Here is a 17,338-nt window from a genome sequence, read left to right on the forward strand (position 1 = left end):
TAAATATTAAATTTAAAAAAACTGATTCACAGAATACCTGTAAAATGATAGAGTCCTTATTGGAAATGGTCTCTAAAATAGATATAAGTTTTTTCATTCCAAGAATAAAGCATCCCATAACTACTTCCTCATCACTAGATGCCCCCTAATTGAAGTTCTTTTGAAGAGAGGCCCATACTGGTTGTCTATTTTGCCTAGCCCATAGGGGTTTCTCTGCAGCTTGGGACCACTCTTCCTAGACCTTAATCCCAGTTTCACAAGGAAGTCCCCCAAATACTTCATGGCTACTTCCAAATCTTCCCCAATCCAAATAATTTTAGTTCCTTCCAATGCTTTCTTCCTACAGTGTGATATTCCCCTCCTTCCTTTAAAGGCTAGCCTCAGGAGCTGCCTCCTCTATTAGGCCCTCCCTTCACCCCAGGTGGCACTTATTTTGGGTTTGACTTTTCTATGGAAGGGCTGTTTCCCTTTAGTGGAACATTGGCTCCTTGAAGGGAAGAATTGTCTCATTCTTTTCTCTGGCATGGCAGGAATGACTTGGATTACCTGGGGAATCATCCAGAGGCCCTTGGACCTCTGGAGTGCCCTCTCAGACATACCATCTGGATCTGAATTCAGGGCTCAGATGGAGTCTGACTTGACATGAGTACAGGAAGTTGAATCTTAGAGAAAAACAAAGACGCAATATGTGACAGGCCATCTCTCTTGTTACCACGTAAATGCTTTGACAAGGACAAGAACTGTGTAAGCTTCTTTTCTTGGCACTAATACAGTGACTGGCACAAACCAAAGGGATTAATAAAAGCTTATTGACTGATGGAGGGCAGTAAAATTTCCAGTTTGTTTTCGACTCCCCAGAGCCTTAGCCCAGAACCTATCACTTAGGGAGTTACTAATAATGCTGGTTGATTATGTGAACATCAGAACAGGACTTGAAATTTGAAATATATACTATATTACAACAAAGTAAAGAACTTTTACAGCAAAGTGACACAGTGCCCAAAATGCTGGACTTGGAGTCAAGATGACCTGAGTTCAAATCCAGCCCCAGACATTTACTTGCTGTACAACCCAGGCAATTCACCTAACCCTGTTTTCTTCGGTTTCCTCATCTGTAAAATGAGATTGAGAAGGCAATGGCAAACCACTCCAGTGTCTTTGCCAAGAAAACCCCAAATAGAGTTATGAAGACTAAATGACTAAAATGACTGAACAACCAACAAAATAATTAACATCACTTAGAAATATCTTTGAAGGTGTTCTATGGCTTTTCCTTTGTATCCCTTTTTAATTAGCTGTTAAATTAGGCCACTTGAGTAAGGATATGGTCTATCGGGACTTTGTTTCCTATTTCTTTCCTAGAGGGCAGAAGTAGGAACAATGAGTCGGAAGTTACTAAGAGGCCAACACTGGCCTAATGTAGTCAAGTCAAAAAGCACTGATTAGGAGGGTTCCAAGTTGCCAGACACCATGTTAAGAGCCGAAGAAGAAAACATTTTAACAAAAAGAGCTATTTCCAAGGAAATGGGGTACCTCAGAGGAGAGACCCCCTTGGAGGCCTTCAGGTTCCAGTTAGAGAACCACTTTTTGTTGACTGTGTTAGAGAGGAAATTATTTTTGTCAGACTTCTGGTGGACTGGACAATCACTGCTATCCAGTTCTGAAGTTCTATAATTCTTTTGTTGTGTCCTCTCAAGTAACTACCAGTGTTCAGCAGATAGCATTCAATGTATAAAGCTGACTACATCCACCTATTTTCAGTCTCCCCATCTGCCAGCTCTTTCCCTAATGATCACAAACATGTCTGGATCTTTCCTCACCCTTAAAACACCTTCACCTGATCCTGCCTTCCTCTCAAGCTGGCATTCTGTCTTCCCTCCCTTTCAAAACTCATAGAAAAAGCTCTTTACAATAATGGCCTCCACTTGTTCTCTTATTTCTCTATTCCATTACAAAATGAAGTCTCTAAAGCCACAATCATTTCTTAAAATTTTCAATTCAATGAACATTTATTAAGCACCCATTATGCACCACACTATGCTAAACACTGGGCAAATAAAAACAGTCCCAGCCCTCAAAGAGCTTACAGTCTAAAGGAGGAAGAGTGGGAGGGAGGGGTGCTGAGTGGAGCACCTTAGTCCAAGTGGATCGGCAGTAGGAAACACAAATTCTCTGAGCTTTATGGACCCTTATCCAGCTGACTTCTTTGCAGCCCCCCCACACCCCTTCCTAGATACCATTTCCTTTTTCAGTCTTCTTTGCTGGAACCCCCTCCTAGGCCCAATGACTATAGTCTTATCTGTCAGCATGGTCAATGGCGGTCTCTGTGGTGCCCTATACTCTCATCTTGAAACTAGACCTCCAGTTCCCTACTGCCCCAATACCCAATACCTCAACTGGATGTCCAGAGGTGCTTCAAACTTAAAATGTATCAAATGAACAAATTCTCTTTCCTCCCCAACCCCTTCTTCCACCCTCTTTCTAACTTGTCTCCTTCCCTTAAGGGCCCCATCACTTTTCCACTTGCCTACACTGGCTCGGCACCCCACCCTCCCCTCAACTTTGTCAGTGTTAAGTTTTATCAAGTCTACTTCCCCAGTATGTCTGCCTCTCATTCATTTCCTCCTCTTTATTCATTCCTACTGACATCATTTAACTCCAAGCCCTCATCAGCCCCTCATCAGGGTGACTAGCTGCCACTGGATAGTGAATGGAGGCAGGAGGACCTGAGTTCAAATCCAGCCTCAGACACTCAGATACTTTACTAGCTGTGTGACCTTGGGTCACTTCACCCTGACTGCCTCACATACAGGGCCATCTCTAGTCATCCTGATTCATAACTGGTCACTGAACCCAGATGGCACTGGAGAAGAAAGTAAGGCTGGAGCCCCCCTCCCCACCCACCCAACCCAATTCATGTGCTTGCCAAGGCATCACCTCCCTGGTTTTCTTCAAGAACAAAGGACAAACATCATCATCAACTAGTCTCCCTACATCCAGACACCATTTTCCAATCTATCTTCCACACAGTTCACAAACTGATACTCCTAAAGCACAAATCTGACTGATCCTATCATTCCCCTGCTCTAGAAGCTTCTGTGATCTCTACAAAAAAACTCCTGTTTGTCTTTTAAATGATGGCCTTTCACAATCTGGTTCCAACCCACCTTTTCAGGCTTTTTGTACACCTCCCTCCTTCATATCCTCTTATTTTCCAAACAATCTGGTCTAAAATGCTATTATTAGCTGCATGTTACATAAATACACTGTTTTTCATATGTATTGCCATTAGTACTGATTCACTTTTTTATAAAGCCTTGGAAGGGAGAAGTAACAAGCAAAGACTTCTCACTTAACAGAAATTACCATAAATAACTAAAAAACCCAGAATAAAAAAGTTGAAAGAAAAAAAGGATGTTAGACAGTAGCGGGACTCAGCTGGTTTGCCCAGTTCACGACATTTGAAATCAGAGTTCTCTCTAAGGTGCGCACCTGGGCAGCCACCCAATATGGAAATAACAAATTTACATTCCTTACTCTTTTTTTTTTAGGTTTTTGCAGGTAATGGAGTTAAGTGGCTTATCCAAGGCCACTGAGGTTGGATTTGAACTCAGGTTCTCCTGACTCCAGGGCCAGTGCTCTAGCCACCTAGCTGTCCCTCCTTACTCTTTTTTAATGTTCATCTGTGCAAGCGACTGTAATAATGTTCATTCCATCCATAGGTGAAAATTGAAGGAACCATGCTTGTAATATTTATTTCTTAAAACTCATTATACCTTTGATGAAATACTACATTTTAATTCCCTTTTGTACTTCAGTAAATAAACCAGGAGATGAGAAGCTGTCATTTGTTTCCATTTTGTGTTATGCCCCAAATTATGAGTGCACTGGTATTCCCTGAACAATGAAACCAATAGGAAGCTGGGACACAATGAACCAACTGAAATCCAGATTCAAGGGTTATCTTATCACCCATTTCAAAGCCATAGAAGTAGAAGGAAGAAAAGAGAATAGGTAGAATGAGTTTTGGTTCTGCATATGTTCCAATGTTGGCTGCTGTGGCCATGTGGCACCTTTCACTCCATAAGGATATGTTTGTTTTTGCTGTGAGTAATAAAACATAATCTAGTTTTGTATACTTCTTTCATTGTTCTTATTTGAGTAACAAATGCATGAAATATTAAACTACCTTCTGGTATATCTTTTTGTACTTAAAATGATTATAAGGGAAGAGAACTGGTTGCTAATTTATTTGAATGCCACCATTGGATGTAGACAGTCCAAATAAAAATGATAACAGGGGCAGCTAGGTGGCGCAGTGGATAGAGCACCGGCCCTGGAGTCAGAAGGACCTGAGTTCAAATCTTACCTCAGACACTTAATTGCCTTAGCTGTGTGACCTTGGTCAAGTTACTCTTAACCTCATTGTCTTAAATTAAAAAAAAAAAAGATAAAAAAGAGGGCAAATTAGTGTAATACATATTCCTTAACTTAAGGAAGTCATATTCTGAAATAGTATAGTAATATTGTTACATAGTTGTAAAACTACCCAAGGCTGATATGGAAATATAACTCTGAACAAGTTCCACACATTATACAGTGTTCAAGAAAGCTAGACAGCACACTTGCATTCCTGACTAAAGTAAATGTCTTCTGGTCATGTGTCAATCATTAGCATTTTTCCTATACAGAATGATTTAGCTAAATGGCATTTTTAACTAGAGGGCAAACTCCATGAAGGCATTACAAGTCCAATTTCCACATCACAAGACATTTCCTCAGAAAGGTGGCCTCAGAGGGCACTCAGGGAAAAGCTTACAAGAGATAAGCATCGTGAAACTCTGACGAAATATCTGGGCACAGAACTGAAATCAATTTGCTATGGTTTTGTACATATGATATACCTCATCTTTAACTATGTATGACTCATCCATGTTCTTCCCTGGGCAAAGTCAAAGACATTTGCTTGAAGCTATCTGCTCATTTTTGAAGAAGCCATAGTTTGCACAGGATTTAGACATAAAGGGTGATACCATAAGCCAATTAGGAGAACAAAAAATAGTCTCTCTGGCAGATCTATGGAGAGGGGAGGAGTTTATGCAGTAATGAGATAAAGAACAACAAATTGCAAAATGGATAATTCTGACTACATTAAATAGAAATGTGTTGGCACAAATAAAATCAAAACAACCAAAAGTAGAGAGAATGCAGAAAGCTGGGAAACAATTTTCACAACTAGCATTTCTAAAATATATAGAGAACTGAGTCAAATTTATAAGAATACAAGTCATTTGCTAACTGATAAATGGTCAAAGAAGAACAGGCAGTTTTCAAATGAAAAAAATTAAATCTATCTACAGTCATATTAAAAAATGCTCCAAATCATTACTAATCAGAGAAATACAAATGAAAACAACTCTTAGGTACCACCTTACACCTATCAGACTGACCAAAAATGTCAAAAAAGAAAAATAATGTTGGAGAGGATGTGGGAAAACTGGGACACTGTTGGTGAAGTTGGGAACTGGATCCAACCATTCTGGAGAACATGTTAGAACCGTGCATATCCTTTTGATCCAGCCATACCACTATGACTAGGTCTATATCCCAAAGAAATCATACAAAATTATGTACAAAAATATTCATAGCAGCTCTCTTTGTAGTAGCAAAGAATTAGAGAGGATGCCCATCAATTGAGGAATGGCTGAACAAAATATAGTATATGAATGCTATGGAGTACTACTGTTCTATAAGAAATCACAAGTGGACTGGGTCTATATCCTGAAGAGATCATGAAAAAGGGCAAAAATCCCACATGAACAAAAATATTCATAGCAGCTCTGTTTGTAGTGGCAAAGAACTGGAAATTGAGGGGATGTCCATCAATTGGGGAGTGGCTGAACACATTGTGGTAGATAGATGAAAGAAAAAGAAAGAAACAAAGAACACTATTGTTCCATAAGAAATCATGAGGGATGGGATTTCAGAAAAGCCTAGAAAGACTTGCATGAATTGACACTGAGTGAGATGAGCAGAACCAAATGAACATTATACACCTTAACAACAATGGACTTGCTCATTCTATCAGTGTAATAATTAGGGACAATTTTAGGGTATCTGTGATGGAGAATACCATCTATATCCAGAGAAAGAATTGTGGAGTGTTTAAACAAAGACCAAAGATTATTACCTTCAATATTTTTAAAAAGTTGTCTTATGTACCACATAATTTTTCTATCTCTAATATTTTATTTTTTCCTCAAGGATATGTTTTTTCTCTCAACACACTTTTGATCAATGCATAGCATGGAAACAATGTAAAGATTATCAGACAGCCTTTTGTGGGGGGTAAGAGGGAGGGAAGGGAAGGAGGGAGAAAAATTGTAAAAATAATTTATAGAAAAAAATGATTGATAGAAACTACCATTGTATGTAATTGGAAAACAAAATATTTATATAATTTTAAAAAAGAATCACGAGTGGCCAGATTTTTAAAAAGCCTGGAAAGACTTGCATGAACAGAGGCTGAGTGAAATGAGCAAAACAGGAGAACATTGTACACATTAATAGCAACATTGTGAGATGATCAACTATGATGGACTCAACTCTTCTTGGCAGTTCTGTGATGCCATCCACATCCACAGAAAAATTATGGAGTTTGAATGCAAAGCATACTATATTCACTTTTTAAAACTTCTTTTATGTTTTTTCCTTTTTTTCCTCATGGTCCCCCCCCCCCTTAGGTCTAATCTTCTTTCACAACATGACTAATACGGAAATATCTTTAACATGATTGTACATGTAAAACCTATAGCAAATTTTTCACTGTCATGGGGAGGGGGTTGGGAAGGGAGGATAGTAGAAAAATGTGCAAATTAAAAACTTAAAAAATGAATGTTAAAAAACTATCTTTATGTGTAATTGGGGAAAAATTAAAAATACATTTTAAAAAAAGCATAGTTTTGAAGTCAAAGATATTGTAAACCAAGGATTTGACTATCATTTACTGAGATGATGACCAAAGTCTGTCTTCAATTACTGTCACAATCAGGTAGATAGAATTACACATAGAGACAGAGTCTCTATGATGAAACCAAATTGCATATAGGCTTTTCTTCTCAACTTCTCCATTTCTATCAAGGGGAATATTCTTATCTCCCAGCTTGAAATTCTTAAAGTCATTCCATAGCTAATCATTCACCCAATTCAGACCTTCATTAACCCATGTGTAACTATCTACCTGATAGTGACAATGAGAGCACTTTGTAAATCTTAAAGTATTATATAAAGATCTGCTTTTTAATAAGGCAGACCTAGTAGAATAAATTCTGGGCCTGGGGCTAAGAAGATTTGAATTCTGGAGTCAGGAGTACCTGGGTTCAAATCCGACCTCAGATACTTAATAATTACCTAGCCGTGTGGCCTTGGGCAAGCCACTTAACCCCAATGCCTTGAAAAATCTTAAAAAAAAAAAAAAAGGTTTTGAATTCAAATCTAGCCTTAAACCCTAGCTGACTGACCCTGGGCAAGTTACTTAACCTCTCTATGCCTCAGTTTCCTCAACTGTAAAATGTTTGTTGCTAATAGCACACCTAAATTCTAAAGTTGTGAGGATCAAATAGGATATATTTTGTAAAGCCCTTAGTACACAGTAGGTGCTTTATAAATGCTATTGATTATTGTAGCTGGTTTATTATTTATTATTATTGTGTCCTGAGGGCCCAAGACAATGCTATAAATACACACACACATATATATGTACACATACACACACACAAAGGCACAGTACCATAGCTGTTTTTCCCAAAATATTCCTCACATCCTGTCACTGCTTGATCAAAAACTTCAACAATTTCCCATTAATAAAGCATCAAGTTCCAAGTAGCTTTCCAGGGGTTGAAGACCCTTTGAAATCTGGCTGTCTTATATCATGTCAGTCTAATAACAATGCCTCCTGTCCTACATTTGGCCACTTGGTTACATGTCCCTCTCACTCCTGCTTTCACTTAGATTGCTCAGCCTTACCTGGAATCCTTCACTTACTAAAATCCTACTCATCTTTTAAGACCTAAATCAATCTTGTTTTCTCCATGAAGCCTTGTCAGGTGGCAAATACCTGAATTTCTTTCACAAGTATAGCCACAATCATATGATTTAAGACTTAAGGGGTTTTTTTCCCTTTTCATCTGCATTTTTTCCCATCCCCCTCTTTGCTAATTAATAATAACAAATAATACTCAATAAACATTCAGGAGATCTGAGATAGTCCAAGCACTATCATGACTTTGGTTTATAGTGAAGATGGATGAAACCTGGCTATTCAGGTTCCTACTTTTGATACTACCAGTGACATTGAACAATTCACTTAAACCTATCTGAAGGTCAGACTATTCTCTAAGACCTGCCTACTTCATATAAGGACTTCCCCAGGTCCTTTAATTTGGGCCTTGCCTTCCATATCCTTTAAAGGAGGATCTCAACTATTTAATTGGAAAAAGACAGGTTTTGTTTATTCAATAAATCAATAAAGAAATCTTTATTAACTCCTAACTATATGACTTTAACTGTGCTAAACACTGGAGAGTGGGTCATAGAGAGCAGGGCATAACTGAACAACCACCACCATCACTACCAAGCCAATGATAACCATTAACCCTTGATGAAATAAAATAACAGCAATTTTATGATAGGAAAAGAACAGTCTTAAACTTCCCAACTTCCATCTTTCCCTGTTTTCCTACAGACAGAACTGTCTCTCTTCTGACATCAATTTTGTTTTTAATTAAGTAAATGGAGTGCAAGAAAAGATCCATGTTGAAAAAACAAGCCTCAAAATATTTCTTTATACAGGTTCCAAGGTAACATCACAAAAGTAGTCTTTATTTCCAGAAGATGTCTAAGGATATCATCTACTAGAATTTCTTCATTTTACAGACAAGCAAACTAAGGCTCAGAAAGGATGAAGTTTTGCCCAAGAGACAAGAGAGGTGACATTCAAATCTAGGCCTTTCATTTCTGAATACTTTGCTCTTCCTCCTTCACCTCAGATAGGCAACAGGGTGTCCCAGGAGGATAGAACACTGCCTCAGGGATCTACTAGCTATGGAAGCCTGAGAAAGACCCATAAACCAGTGCCTAAACTCAGTTTCTTCCTCTGTAAAATGGGGATAATAGAAGCACCTACCTCACAGGATTATTTCGAGGATCAAATGATATAATATTTGCAAATCCTAAAATACTATATAATACAAACTATTAATATTTAAAAAGTTAATTTTTAAAAAAATCTTTATAAAAACATACCTGTTAATCTATTTGGGAAAAATTACATAAATTAAAATAACTAATAGCATTGTTGATTTTTTTTAGTTGTTTTTTTTACAAGGCAGTGGGGTAAAGTGACTTGCCCAAGGTCACATAGCTAAGGCAATTATTATGTGTCTGAGACCATATTTGAACTCAGGTCCTCCTGACTCCAGGGCCCATACTCTATTCACTGTGCCACCTAGCTGTCCCCTAGCATTGTTTATTTTTAAAATTGGACCTTTGTAAAACATTTAACTGAAATAATGTTATTACAAAAATCTAAAGTAAAACTTTTTTTGATTTATTAATTCACTTTGGGAAAAATGTGGTGCTAAATCACCTCTGATTTTGCAATGTGGTAAACTTCAGCAATATTTGACAGCAATCAAGTAGAAATAAAACAACACTAAAATATAGGTTTCACTGATCACAGTGGGTAGGAGTGGGAGGATCTGTATGAATGAATAAAACACCAACAGAAAATTGATTATTTCATGTGTAGTGTAAGTATGATCAAGTATGCCAAGGAGTTTGGATTAACTGCCACTTTCAGATTCAAGTTCCTTTTCTCCTTTTTCTGTCTTTCTTATTAGTTGGTTAGGAAATTCTCCTACAATCCAACCAAGCTTATGCTATTGTCCTGAATTCCCAACATCATTTTTCCATATTTTTCTTTGATGTCTCTTTTTTCATCTCAATATTCAGAAGCAGGTGAAGCCTTGGACTTCCCAAGGAATGTGAAGTTATGGGGAGGCTAGGTGGCGCAGTGGATAAAGCATCGGCCCTGGAGTCAGGAGTACCTGGGTTCAAATCCAGTCTCAGACACTTAATAATTACCTAGCTGTGTAGCCTTAGGCAAGCCACTTAACCCCATTTGCCTTGCAAAAACCTTAAAAAAAAAAAAAAGAATGTAAATTTATTTTTATTTTCACTCCAAGGAACATTATCACTGATAGAGAGGCCTGTAAATAGAAATTAAAAATAAAACCAAAACTTTTGTTTACAACCCTCCTCCAGAAGTGACTAGGGTGACTTTTTGTTTTTATAATGATATGAAACTGAATTATAGATATAAATGAATCTATTCAATGTTGTGCTCTAGTCAAGTGCCATAGATGCCTTGTGTGTGAAAATTAAGGGGTATCCAGGTAGTAGATCAGAAACCTTATGAGGTTGATATAGCTAATTCAGTCAAACAGCATTCACAGTAGACCGACCTGTCTTAAAAGTAGACCAAAGCATTCTCTGGGAAGGTCGAGGTACCTTATACAAATAAACATGGGTATAAAGCAGTCTAGTTGAGGTTTCCTCTATGGCTAAAAACATCAGTACTTTGAGGTGATATTGGAAAAAAAATCACTACTCATCCAAAAACTTTTTAGTTACTTATTTTAGAATAAATGGGCTTATTTGTCATTCCCTACATAATGCTGCCCTGATTATGTGATATTATATTTTAATATATTATACTATGTTGTTAAAACCTTGTTTTAATATTATTCAATCTAATTATAACTCTTAAACAACTAATTTTTATAAATATATACTGTATTTTCCAAGGGTCATTTAGGTATCAAAGAACCTAAGCAGAATCTCAAACTAGGCCAACTAAGGCAACAGGTTCTCAGCTGATTCACTTATAAAATGAAAGGGTTGGCCTAGGAAGATCCTTAAAAGTTTGTATAGCTCTAAATTTACAGTCCTATGAATGATTGTAAGGTAGGTGTATGCTGGTAGAAAACTTATCAAATCTATTGAAGGCAGTATATATAAGTGATTTGGGGAGGCAACTCAATAAAAAATTTGAGTTCACCTTCATCAGCATTCTTGCACTGTGATCTAGTACAAGCCATTTCATTTTTAGCCCTAATTCTAATATTCATTCTACAAAGGTCATTGTTGTTCAGTTGGGTCTGACTCTTCAGGTTTTCTTGGCATAGATTCTGGAGTGGTTATCTGAGATAACTTCAGTGAAATGACTTGCCCAGAGTCACACAGCTAAGTGTCTGAGGCTAGATTTGAACTCAGTCTTCCTGATCCAGACTCAGTGTTCTAGCCACTGTTATCACCTAACTACCCTAAACATCAAACATTAGATAAATATAAAAAATGGACAATGTCTTGGTTAATTCTCCCTTTGAATGCTACCTTTCTCTTAAACAGCTAAAATCAGGGAATAAACTTCAGCTCACAGGTCCCTGATTTCAACTACAGGAAAAAAGATACTGAACATTCCCATACAGAAGGGGTGGGGAACCTTTTTCTGCCAAGGGCAAGCTACTTGGATATTTATAACATCATTCATGGGCTATATTTGGCCAAACATTTCATTAATTCAACCTGAAAAAAGTTATTAGATTTACTGAATTTAGACTCCCTGTCATAGAGGAATGAGTGGTGATGGTAGGGATAGTGTTTGAAATTGTGTAATTGGGACAGCTAGGTGGCACAGTGGATAAAGCACCAGCCCTGGAGTCAGGGGTACCTGGGTTCAAATTCGGTCTCAGACACTTAATAATTACCTAGCCCTGTGGCCTTGGGCAAGCCACTTAACCCCATTGCCTTGCAAACCCCCCCCAAAAAAAAAAATTGTGTAATTACCCTAGCAGAATTTATCAGTGTGCTGTCACTTAGGGTAGTATTTTTCAAACTTTGAAAAATGTATGACACAGTGATACCTCTCTTAGGCATATACCCCAAAAAAGATGAAAGAAAAGACTCAATGTATAAAAATATCCATAGTCGCTCCAGTGACCACATATTAGAAAATGATCGTCTATGACTATAATGGAATGTTGTTGCACTGTAAGAAATGACAGAAAGGAAGGATTCGAAGAAACCTGGGAGTTCTCACTGAATTATTATTAACACAATGACCAAGACCAGGAGAATGCTGATGAGACACGGTACTGGACAGAGAGGTACTGACAGTGCGGAATGGAACACTTATTTTCAGACATAGTTGTGCATGACTGCATACTATAACAAGATTAGGAGGGAAAAGTGAGGGAATGTTGGAGGACTTTGGGTGGGAGATCAGTCCCACAGTAAAGAGAATGGGGAAAGAATGAGGGAGCATTGAAAGCCATTAGGGCGGTTGCTGTTTGGAGACAGCCCCACAACAAGAGGAGGATGGGATTTGACTACTCATCCTTTAGAGTCAGGTCACAAGACCCTTGGAGGGCTCTATTCTCCAACTTGTTCTAGGGATAGAATGTTCAATTTGGAATCAATAAGACTTGGGTTCAAATCTCATTCCTAAAACCAGAGGCAACTTAATTACTCTGAAACTCAATTTTTACCTACCTTATCCAGCTGTTGTGAGATCAAATAATATAAAGTCTTAAACTTTATTTTTTTCCTTTAATAGTATTTTATTTTTCCTAACTACAGATAAAGACAATTTATAACATTCATTTTTTTATAAAATTTTGAGTTCCAAGTTTTCTCCCTCCTTCACTCTTCCCTAAGATGGTAAGAAATTTGATATAGGTTATATGTTCTCTGCAAACATATAAAAAATATTTTATTTTATTACCAACATTACTGATAATAATGTCTGCTAACTTCAAACTATCTCCAGTAGTTTTGAGGTTTTGATAGTCTGCAACAGTGACCACTGAATACTGCACAAGTTGCACATAAATAATTGAAGATTCTATTTGTTGAGCCACAACTCCTGAATCTCCTCTAATTGGAGGATAGAATTAGACAGTGGAAAAGCACTTTCCAAACCTCCAAGCCAGCCATTTCTTCTCCATTCCCCAAGTGCTGCACTCACTGAGAGACATTAACAACTCTAGCTTAAAAAAGTTGAGGTCTTCCATGGCATCCAGGGTCATCACCAGACATACTGATTCATAGCTGGCCATTGAACCCAGGTGGTTCAGAGAACAAAGTGAGGCTGGTGTCTTTGCACAGCAGTCCCTCATTTAAATCTAATTCCTTGCATGTCATGGCAATACCTTGCTGAAGTCATTGGTCTTGGTTGTCTTTGAGAACAAAGGACTTTGCACTTCCGGATCATTCTGGAGGAACCAGGTTCCTTCCCAACCCCCTCAATTTTTCAGTATGTTTGTTTTGACTAAAAGCCCCTTGAGGTTAGGGACTATCTTTCTTTTCAGTATTTGTATTGCCAGCACATAGCTCAGTCAGTGCCTAGTATATAGCAGACATTTAATAAGTACTGACTACCTGAATGATTAATTATGTATTCCTCTCCATTAAGTTCTCCAATGTTCAGCCAAACTGACTTGCTTGCTAGTTCCTCTGCTCATGCCATCTCACATCTCTTAGCTTTTGAAAGGCCTTGCTCCTTCCTCATAAAATTTCCAGCTTCTGTCAAGGTTCAGCACAGGTGTTAGCTCCTATAGGAAGCCTTTCCCCAGCTGCTACTATGTCTGGGGCAGCCAGGTGGTGCAGTGGGAAGAGTATCAGCCTTGGAGTCAGGAGGACCTGAGTTCAAATCAGTCCTGGAAATTTAATAATTGCCTAGTTGTGTGACTTTGGGTAAGTTACTTAACGCCATTGCCTTAAATAAAATTTTTTAAAAAATTTACTGAGTCTACATACATAGGTTCTTTCTTTCAAAGTGAACTCCTTGAGGTCAGGAACTATTTTGTTGACTTTATAGTCTTAATACATACCACAGTATCTTACAAAGTAGGGATTTAATAAATGCTTGATGTCTATAAGTTATGGCTGCATATTTACATAAATTCAATAGGAAACAAAAACTCTGCCTGAGTCACCAAAAAAGTCATTTTATCCTGTTAAATAATATTGAAGAAAAAGTTATCTAATTCCACTAGTACACACACGTACAAACAAGATTAACCCAAAGGCGGGATCACTTGATTTCATAAGAAGGGCACATTATGTTTTCCACTTTTCCCAATGTACTCTTTCCCAAAAAAGCATAATCACATTTGGGAACAATTCAAAAACACTTTGCCAGAGTCATCTCTAACTTCTAGTTTGTTGGCTAGTCTCTTTCCCCTTACTTTTTCTTTCTACAATTCTCTAGAGTGGAATGCTCTCCTGACTCTCTTGTCTTATTATCACTTCTTTGAGATTGGGCTCAAGATTCAACTCTTCCAAAAAGCTTTCCTTGAATGATTATCCTCAAACTCTCACGATCATTCCATGTGTTGTTTTTCCTTCAGTACCTAGATTTACAGTTCTCACAAAATAATCCTGTATTTTGTTTCCAACTAGATTATAAGTAAATACTTTACATCTTTTCATTGGTCATAGTACAATGCTGTGCACAAAGTACAAAGTTGGCACCCAAGAAATACTGAGTGACTTGAATGAAATCAGAAAGTGAAATTAAAAAATAACCTCAAGTGCCAACCTCTACATGAGGCCTTCCTTGATCCCCACCACTCAAAATTGTTTTACATTTATCTGTGAGGATATTTTCTTCCCCAGTAAACTATAAGCTCCTAGAGAGTAGAGACTGTTTTTCGCTTTGAATCCCCGGTATCCTGTACAGTATGCATTCAGTAGGTGCTTAATAAATACCTGTTCAATCAATTAATAAAAAGATAAACTCAAATATTTCAAAATGAACTGTTTCTTTAAAATCACCACCATGTTCTCTTCCACACACACACTACCCTCTCTCCTTGGAAGCAGGGGTTCTTTTTTGTGTGTCACTGACTCCTTTGACACTCTGGTTAAGTCTATGGATTCCTTTAAAGAATGTTTTTAAATATATAAAATAAAAAAATATAAGATTATGGAGAAAATTAATTATATGGGTATAAAGATGTATTTTTTCCCATTCAAGTTCACAAAATTAATAAAATCTATCCACAGACCCTTAAAGATCCCTACTTAAAGAATCATTCCACTTTTTCCTTGTTTTTGAAGCATGCCAGATTTTTTCCTAATCTAGTCCTGTGATTTTATCGGTGGGGGAGGGTACAGAAATGGAAATTCTCTCCCCCTATGCAAATCTGCAATTTAGACATAACAAATCTTAGACCACTGAGAAATTAAATGACTTGTTCATGGTCATACAATTAGTTGGTGTCAGAGGGATGACTTGAATCTAGGTCTTCCTTATACCCAGGGGGCCTTCTATTTTTTGTACATGCTACTTCTGAATTCCAAAGAAAATTTAACATCCCTAAAACTATATGAAAGTCAATCTCAGTATTAGAAGGCTATTTAATCCCATAACTGAATCAAAACACCCTCCACTTCATGACTACTAGTGATCATGTGGCCAGATTTATGTTGGACTAAGCTTTTCTTCTCTCCCCCCCCCCCCCCTTTCTGGGCTCTGTGCCTTTTCCCTTTCTCTTTTTTCCCCTTAAGTTTTTTCCTATGTTGTTTCCAGGCTTACAACTAAATTCTTTCCTAGGTCTATGTTATTTCTGTGAACTTTTCAGGATTGTAAAATAAAATAAATCCTGAGCTTTTCCAAAAAAAAAACAATTAGGAAGTTTTCCTTTAGATCAGGCCTAAATTTGTTTCTCTGTATATTCTACCCACATCTCCTGGTTTTGCTTTCTGGAATAAGTCTTCTAGATGACAGACCTTCAAATACTTATACAGACTTGTACATATACCATCTTTATTTCTTTCAGAGGATCTTCTAAAGGTGAGCTCTCAAGACCCTTGACCTTTTTGATGGCCTTACTCTGGTTGCTGTACAGTTTGCTTGTCAATAAATATGTTCTTCCCTAAAAGATGTGGTACCCAGAATTGATCACAACACTCTTAAATGACATCTGAGTAGAACAGAGTGGATAGTCAGATTCCCCATTTTCGGGACAAGATACTTCTTTTGATATACTGCAAAACCACATGCTATGATTGAACCGATGACTCATTTTGAACTTCTTAAATCTTACTTTCACAAGTTTTATGCAGTCTACTGACTGTACTCATTTGGTTCCATTCACACTATATTTGCATGACACATGACACTGTGGATCAACATAAATCAATGTATGTAAATAAAGAATAAGGATAATGATTAGACAAACAAGTGATTTTGTTGTTTTAGAAAACTTCAGTTAACTAGCTTCATCTCCTAGAACAGATCATCACCTTTGTGATTTGCCTTCTTAGGTGAATTGCCTAGAGCACCGGGGAGTTAAAGTCACATTGAAAAGGGTCAGCGAAGAACTATGTCAGGTTTTCTAGGCTTTGGGGACCAGCTCTCTAGCTACTAGTTCTCATGGGTACAGTTAAGAAAGTATAATTTTGAATTTCCAGTCTACCGCTGTATTTTGTTTTCTAGCTTTTAAGTTGTTTAAAAAGCCAGTCTGCGATTGGCACCAGACTTTAGCAAACTGAACCAAAAGGGCCAAACTCGAGACACCTCTAAACCAAGGCTCATTAATGGGCCTTTTCAGCCTTCTGCCTTCAATGAAGAGCTGTAATCTTTTGGACTATTGTTAAGAGTCGAGGGTGGGTTAAATTCCCATAAATTAATCAGCATTTTGGTGAAGTGCCCAAACCTACTGCGGGCACATTTTTAAAAGACCCATCTAGGGAAGTAAGGAGCAAGAAAAGCAGGCGGCGGCCGCCGGGAACTTCTCCGGTTCAATCCGATAGGTGTCACACAAGGGGAAAGCCGAGCCTTAACAAATGATGGAAGAGCGGCCCGCGGACACGTTCAGAAGTTCCCGTCTTGCCCCAAATTAAGCTGAATTCAGCCCTGCTGGGACAGGAACCGCTTCAGCTCGCGCTGAGCTCTTCCAGCGAGTCATCGAGGTTCTCCCAAACGCCAAGCGGGCGGGCAGACACCTACCTGACCAGGTGGCAGGAGGTCCGCCCGGGCGGGAGTTCTCGGGGAGACAAGCGGGGGGCCCTGGCGGCCATGTGCCCTCGGGTAGCGGCGCCCCGGCTGCCCCGGGCCCCGGCCCAAGGCCCCGCGAGCCTCCCGGGGCCCGGGCCCGTCGCTCTGCGCAGCCCCCGCTCTCCAGCCGCACCCCCTTGTCAGTTCCCTGCCCCGCGGCTCGCCCCGCGGCTCGGTCGGTGCCTGCCGGCGCCCGAGCCGGCCTCCCCGGCC

At 38.6% G+C, this 17,338-nt stretch overlaps 1 protein-coding gene across 1 annotated transcript in view; it reads right to left on the bottom strand.

The window, feature by feature from the left end:
- The window catches only part of SNTB2 (syntrophin beta 2), a 127,409-nt gene that overhangs the window by 108,767 nt on the left and 1,304 nt on the right, over nucleotides 1-17,338 (bottom strand). The window lies entirely within an intron of this gene.

This window comes from Macrotis lagotis, chromosome 1 (genome assembly GCF_037893015.1).
Source record: "Macrotis lagotis isolate mMagLag1 chromosome 1, bilby.v1.9.chrom.fasta, whole genome shotgun sequence".
Taxonomy (NCBI): Eukaryota; Metazoa; Chordata; class Mammalia; order Peramelemorphia; family Peramelidae; genus Macrotis; species Macrotis lagotis.